This window comes from Macrotis lagotis, chromosome 1 (genome assembly GCF_037893015.1).
Source record: "Macrotis lagotis isolate mMagLag1 chromosome 1, bilby.v1.9.chrom.fasta, whole genome shotgun sequence".
In the NCBI taxonomy this organism is placed as follows: domain Eukaryota; kingdom Metazoa; phylum Chordata; class Mammalia; order Peramelemorphia; family Peramelidae; genus Macrotis; species Macrotis lagotis.
The window spans coordinates 917,414,165-917,422,416 of record NC_133658.1 but is presented as its reverse complement, the minus strand read 5'-3'; positions in this window follow the sequence as shown (position 1 = coordinate 917,422,416).

Here is an 8,252-nt window from a genome sequence, read left to right as displayed (position 1 = left end):
TTTTAAGTTTTCCAATTGCCGTTCAGTTGGTGATGTTTAATTTGTTTATTTTTGTTGTTACTACTTGCCTACCCAATTTATTGGTCTGCTCTATCTTCATTTAGAGATATAAATCTTTTTTTTTTCTGATTACTGCTTTTACTCCATCCATAGGTCTGGATATGTTGACTCATTATTGTCACTATAATGAAATTATTGATTTTTTAAAAATATATTTGTTAACCTGCTCAGTATTTAATATTAGCCTAGTCTCCTTTTTGCTTTTATTCTGTTTCCATGTTCACTTGTTGAATTTAATTTTTGTTGTCTTATGATCTGAAAGCATGCATTTAATATTTATACTTCTCTGCATTTAGTTATAATGTTTTTATGCTCTATTAAGGTCAATTGTTTTGTCAGCCTCTCTTATTTAATTATTAGTCTTTTAAAGCTCTTCTAAGAATTCTTTTTGGGCTTGTGACCATTTGACATTTTTCTTTGAAGTAGGATTGTTTTTTTTAACTTCGCTATCTTCTTCTACGTGTGAACCGAGAATTTTTCTATTCCCATTGTTACTGTGATTAGATTCCTTCTCCTTTGCTTGCTTGTTGTTTTTAAGCAGCTTATTATTACAGTCAGGTTCTAGTCCTGAGGTGTGGGGGATGATTCCTCAAGCCTTAGATTTTTTGTATCTGTTGTTTTCTGAATTCTGCCGGGGGCATGACTTCAAGCACTCTTCTCTACCCTTGAGCCACAGCTGGGGCCTACATCCACAATTCACCATGATTATACTCCCTCTGGTCTCTCACTTGGCTGCCAACTTGAGTTCACCCCAACGTCCTGAAATTGAAATGAAGACTCTTCTCTCCTACAAATGCCCACAGTCAGCAAATTCCCTGCCCTTCTGCAACCATACTCACTGGGCATGTACTCAACCACAGTCAGAACCAAGGATCATCAACATAACTGTGCCTGGCATCCCAGATGAGCAGAGGGCTCTTAAATTTTCCCCTTTTCAGTTGCCCAACCTCCACACTGGCCAGCTGAATCTGCCACCAAACTTAGTTACTATCAGGGCTTTTTTTTTTTAATCAGCTGCATCTCCCTGGCTGTGTTTTCACTTTAACCCAGCCAAATCTTTACTAAGGTCCCAAGGTATCTTAGGAGAACTGCTCTTTTACCCAACCTTTTAATTTTTTCTGCTATCAAAAGTTCACAATGAGGCAAGATTTTATCTTATCTGTAGAATAATTTTGGAGAACCTGGTGTTTGGTTTCTTATTTTACCATCTTCCTAGAATCCTGAATAAGTATTGGTGCTGTCCCTTTTTGAAGACCTTTGCCTGGATATTAAAAGGAATAACTTTAGGGACAGGGGACACAGAGAAAAAAGAAAAATATCTTTTGAGGTTCCCCCCCAATATTGTTTCCTTTTTTTTTTTAGTATTTTTTGCAAAGCAATGGGGTTAAGTGGCTTACCCAAGACCACACAACTAGGTAATTATTAAAATCTGAGGCCAGATTTAAACTCAGGTACTCCTGATTCCAGGGCCTGTGCTCTATCCACTGAGCACCTGGCCATCCCATATGGTTTCTATAACTTAAATTAGCCTGTCCTATACTAAAGGTGTGTAAACTTTAATAGTTTTAGGAAACAGTAGGGAGAATAGAGCTAGGGCTTTTAAGAGTGGTGATGCAAAGTGTAAATGGTCCTACCTGCATCCTATATGTGTCTTAATCAACACTTTGGTGAGACATGAGTGTCCCATTGTCTGTTTTCTTGCCTTTGCCTTCAGTCCTTAGATTGGGAATCAGAAGTCAATTGGTCAAAGACCAGTTTCCTCTCTACAGGCATTTTCATTTAATCAATTTTCACTGTTACAAGGGATGGTTCAAAACAAACAGGCAAACTGAAGCTAGTGAGGATGTTTCCAAAACCATATAAAGGCTTATTCTGGGACCACAGTTAGTTGCAGTCTAAACACCCACAAGCCCTATACAGTTAAACTGTATGTTTCATTTTCATTCTTTGACTATTTCAGAGAAATCCCCACCTTTCTGAACTTAGTAATTTTTTTAAAGTTTATTGAATTAAATTCATCTAAAACTGAACTGAATTGTCCAGTTAAAGATAAGCTTGGTTAAAAGAGAATTTATGTTTGTGTTTAAGTGTCAGGTCAGGAGATTTTGGGGATCAAATTAATAATCATACTTGACTAGGGTTTCCAGGGGGTTTAGAATTCACTGAAATTAATTTCTACTCATTGTAGAGGATAGAAAATGTAAGCCTGGCAAGATCTAGGGATTACTCTAAGAGGACATAGCAAAACCAGGTCAGAGCTAACACTAAAATTGCAGCATCTTGATTTCTCTTCAAGACTCTTCCCCCAAGTGCCTACCAACCCAGGTCTGACTGTTACTAAAAAGTCAGGTCCCTAAGCACTAGCCTTCAGATCCTGCCTTTATCTTTTGTCTGAGTCTACCATTCCCTTATATCTCCTTTTCTTATGCCAAGGTGCATTCCATGAATTAAAAAACCACAGTAAGGAAGAAGCTGTTTATGGGAGCAGAAGGACTGAAGGACTGGAAAATATGAAGCAGGGTTTTGTTCATGCCAAGACCTAGGTCTCCATATTTCTGTCACCCCTTTACCAGCAAGGATTACCATGTCCATGAACATTATTCTTCTATCTTGTGGTGAGTCCTTGGGGATGGAGGGGCCCAGGATCCTAGCTATAGGGATTTCAAGACTGGAAGGGACCTTGCAGACCAGTCTTTCTCTCCTACATTTTACAGAGAAAACCGAGACCCAAAGGGAAAAACTCAATAGACTACAGACATACAACAAGTGAGAGTAGGGTCAGGGAAAGGACTCTTGTATTCTTGATCTCTGGCTGTACTCTCTCAATCCAGTTTTTATGCCTGGGTTCTGGGTCTGTTATCACCTGAGGAATCTGATGAAGAGGATATGAGAAGCTCTATATAATCAGGTTACTCACTGATAGGGTTGTCTATGGGTTATAGTATCAGGATACAAGATGCCTAGTCCTTGCTTCCAATTTGTCCCTAACCTTTTTGTTTTTCCCAAGGCAATGGGGTTAAGTGACTTGCCCAAGGCCACACAGCTAGGTCATTATTAAGTGTCTGAGGCCGGATTTGAACTCAGGTATTCCTGACTCCAAGGCCAGTGCTCTATCCACTGTGCCACCTAGCTGCCCTGTCCCTAACCTTCTTTATAGAATCACAGAATCTGAGAGTTGGAAGGAATTTCAGCAGCTCTCTAGGACAACCCATATCCCTGAAAGAAATTCCCACTCTTAAAAGCCAGACAAATGGTTATCAAGTAAGACTTCCAAAGCTGGGGCACCAGTTATCTCCCAGGACAATCCATTCTAGCTTGGGAAGCTGCAACTGAATGGAATTATTTTCCAGATATCAAGTCTAAATATGTCTCTTTGTGTCTTTTGCCTAATGTCCTGGGTTACTAGATGTGTGACTCTGGGTAAATCATTTAACTTTTGTATGCCTCAGTTTCCTCAATTGTTAAATAACATCTATAAAGCACTTGGAAGTTATTGAATGCTTGTTCCCTCTCTTCTTCCACTCTATGACAAGCTTTCAAATACTTGAATACAGGCATTTTTGCACCCCATCTCCTCTGATTATACAATTTATTCTGTATATAATTTGTTTGTATATAGTTTTTGCAAGTTGTTTCTTTCATTAGATTGTGATCTCCTTCAAAACAGGGGCTGGAGGAGGAGGAGGAGGAGGAGGAGAAACAGGAACAACAACTGATATTTATATATCACTTGAAGGTTTGCAAAGTGTTTGATATCGACTAACTCATTTGAGCCTTACAACATCCCTAGGACTCTCCCCTCTTTCTCAAAATTCCTATTATTTCCACCCCAACACCAAATTCCTATTATTTAGTTAGTTATCCAGAATAGAATTTCCCCCATTCATTCCTCCACCTTTGAATAGATGAAATTATTATTAAGAATAGTCAAGAAGGTATTAATGTTGACTGTATTCATTTGTATGTTGCCTATGTAGGTTATATGTCTCCACATTGAGTCTGTCTAGGAATGTAGCAACTGGAGGGATGATTCTAGAATCTCCTCTGTCTCCCCTTCTTCAAGGGAGGCTTTGATTATTGCCCAGAGGGAAAACATGGAATTGGTGCCAAGAGTCTGGCCACTGTATTCTCTTCAGAGAAAGCATCCAAGACAAATATTACATTTAAATATTATTAGTCTAATGGAAATAATTTTAAAATGATAATTGTGAACTAATGAAACAATCATAATGAATTTCTATTCACTCTCCCATCATGGAATGGAAATGTCTAAAGCTATTGTCAAAGCAATAATAATTTCTCGTAACTATATTGTGATGGAAGATTAATTTCATTTAAAGAATACTAGACTTCAGATCAGGTCATCTTGCCCTACTAGTTAGAAATTAAGCCCCTAGGGGGCAGCTAGGTGGCGCAGTGGATAAAGCACTGGCCCTGGAGTCAGGAGTACCTGGGTTCAAATCCAGTCTCAGACACTTAATAATGACCTAGCTGTGTGGCCTTGGGCAAGCCACTTAACCCCATTTGCCTTGCAAAAACCTAAAAAAAAATATTAAGCCCATGGTGTATTGATTGTTCCTATGCATAGGATTTTAAGGATTTTTCCCATTTCCCAAATGGTATAAGAATCCATTTGTTTTCCCAGTTTCTCTGTGACCCTCATGGGATGGTCTCCATTACCTATAGATTTTTCTCAGTAAATCCCAGAGAATAAAACTTCATAAATAATCTATATTTTTCTGTTCTGTTGTTTTAACCTTGTGTTTTTTGAGGTTTTTATAATTTTAGGATTCATACTATATGGATTGGCCTCCTTTTATTCAAACCTAATTAGCAAACTAAACTCAAAGTAGGTAAGCAAATGAGAATACAAACTTAGCAGATAACAGATGGAGTAAATGAGTTCTCCTATAGCTCATCTAGTAGGAAATTACCTGAAAATTATAATAAACTTGCAACAGAGAGATCAAACAATTCCCTCCTTTATGTAGGAATTTCCAGAGTATTTCTTTCTCTTCAGGAGCTGAAGAGAATCTGAATGTCTTCTTCTCTCTTGAAGCAGGAAGCCAGAAATCCAAAATGTGTCCCCTCTCAGAAGTTCCCCAACTTCCTGGTCTGGTACTAGAGGAGACTGAGTAATCAATCCTCTTTAATGAAAAGAGTCTTATGCAAATGGATTCTGAACTTTTGGTTTCACAAAAGGAAGAAGTAAAAGAAATTTCCAGCAAGTGTATGGATAAACAGAAGGTACTTTTATTACTATATTACATCATGCCCCTAAGCCACACCAGTCATCTGTTTCACCAGCTCTTTATCCACTTTCATTCTTTTTATTGTTTCCTTATCCTAATTTTTATGTAGATAATATTTTATTTTTTCCAATTACATATAAAGATAGATTTCAGCATTAATTTTTTTTGTGAGATTTTGAGTTCCAAATTTTCCCCACTCCCCCTCCCTAAGGTGGTAAGCAATCTGATATGCGTTAAATATGTGTAATCATGTCAAACTTATTTCTACATTAGTCATGCTCTGAAAGAAGAAACAGAACAAAAATAAATCATGGGAAAGAAATTAAAGAAAGTGAAAATAGTAAATTCTGATATGCATTCAGATTCAATCAGTACTTAGTATTTTCCTATGTTTTGGAATTGTCTTGGATCATTGTATTGCTGAGAGGAGGAATGGAGGGAGGAATGGAGGGAGGAATGGAGGGAGGAATATATCATAGTTGATCATCATACAATGTTTCTGTGTACAATATTCTCCTGGTTCTGCTCATCCATCAGGATTAGTTTATGTTAAGTCTTTTCCAGGTCTTCCTAAAATCCATCTGCTTATCATCTCTTATAACACAATAGTATTCATTACATTCACATAGCACAACTTGCCCAGTCTTTCCCCAATTGATGGACATTCTTTTAATTTCCAGTTCTTTGCCATCACAAAATAATTTGCTCTAGAGTTTATACCTGCAGATCTTTTCCCTCTTTTTTATGATTTCATTAGGATATAGACCTAGTAGGGGTTTGACTGGATCAAAGGGTATGCACAGATTGATAATCCTTAACTTTTTCTCTAGCATGGCTGGATCAGTTCATGCCTCTACCAACAATGCATTAATGCACCCATTTTCTCATATCTTCACCTAAATTTATCATTTCCCCTTTCTGTCATATTAGCTAATAGGTGTGAAATGGTACTGCAAAATTGTTTTAAATTGCATTTAAATTGCATGTTTAAATTGCATTTTTCTAATCAGTAGTGATTTGGAGCATTATTTCCTTATAGATAGCTTTAATTTCTTCATCTGAAAATTACCTGTTCAAATCCTTTGACCATTAAATATCAAATTATCAATTGGGGAATAACTTGTATTCTTTTAAATTTGACTAAGTTCTCCATATATTTGAGAAATGATGGCTTTATCAAAAATACTGACTTTAAAAATTATTTTCCACTTTTCTGCTTTCCTTATAAATCATATTTGCTTTGGTTTTGTTTGTGCAAAACTTTTTAAATTTAATATAACAAAAAATATTCTTCTTGCATGTCATGACTATTTCTTGTTTGGTCACAAATTATTCCTTTCTCTATAGATCTGACAGATAAAACTATGTCTTGCTATTCCAATTGGTACATATATGTTTAATATTGCTATTGCCTCATTGTCTATGGTATTTTTAGTAAGATGTAGTTTGATTCTTTGTCTCTTTTAATTAGATCTGTGTATAAGAAAATGAAATTCTTGTATGAGTAAGTTCACTTGAGCCTGTATGAGAACATGTCCTTCCCCCTGGAACATGTCCTATGTGATTTGACTGCATTCTTAGAGTCCCAGGAACTAGCCATTCCTTGGAACATAAACAGTACTGAAAAGAACTGGCTATTCTCACAGTACTGACCTTAGTTATGTTGTGTCTTACGGCCCCATATGACATCTTCCTAACATCATAACACTTACTGACTTCCTATGTTCATGATAAGAACTCTGGGATCCTTTCCAATTGAATTTGGCAACAAACCTTTGTTCTCCCCTAATAAATGTCCTGAGACTCCAATCATTCAGAAGAAGGAGAAGAAGAAGAAAGGGGATCCCACCCATGGAGAAGACATTCTGCCTGTGGCTCTCCCATTGAGGACTCATGGTTGTTGAACCGGAATTATCCAGCCAAACTGATTAAGAGTTGGTGCTCCCCTGAATTGGTGATGTTTTCTTTATCTTTCTCTTCTACTTTTGTTATAGTATTAATAATCCTTTCATATATATATATATATTATTATTTGCTATATAGAATATTATTGTAAGCAATTTATTCCTTGCATTATTAAAATACTTTCATTTTCAACTGTGTGAGAGCATCATTTACAGGAATGAATCCAAACCTCATTAAAATCACAATACATTGATTGGCATCGGGAACAGGATTTGTTGTGTAAATGTCTCTAGTTAAGAAAACAGCAGAGATCCCCATCCCAATTGAAGTACCGGGATGGGAAGACCCTCCCTTTTCTACTTTAGCAAAGGTCTGGGCTCAAAATATGGGCTGGTGTGAAGATTGGGGAAGCCAGTTAGGGTTGGAAAGCCTCCCCAACTTCCCGAGTGCTTAAGTAAAATTACCATAGAAAAGGGAAAGGAGAGGAATGGTATTTGCAGAAGGGGATGGGCTCTTTTAACCTTATGGGAAGGTATGTCAAGCTTTGGATAAGAAAGTGGGAATTAAAGGAAAAATTTCTACCTTGAATGTGGGGCCTACAGTTATGCCCCCCCTCCTTGTATCCTTCATTAGAACATTTTAAAGGACAATAGGGTAATGGTCAAGCCTTACATGTCCACACCCTACACAATGATTATAGACCCCACGTGCCTTTGATTATAAATTGGAAAAATGGATATACAACTGTTACTGAAGTTTGTTTGCTTCTTTGTTTTGTTTTGTTTTGAAATTGGGGCGAGACCTCTTTGATGGATGGCAATCCTAGTATATTTAGAAATGGAATGTCTGTTACAATTACAGGCTTGGGAGAAAAAGAAATTTAGGTAAAACAAGTTAAAATAATGATGAAGGTAGGTCAATTACCCAAAAAGGAGTACTCAGTGATGATTGTTCCCTTTCTCCCAGAGTACATATTAGTACATTTTAAGGGGGATGACTCTCAATTTACCTGATGAGAAATTATTCTTGCAAAAG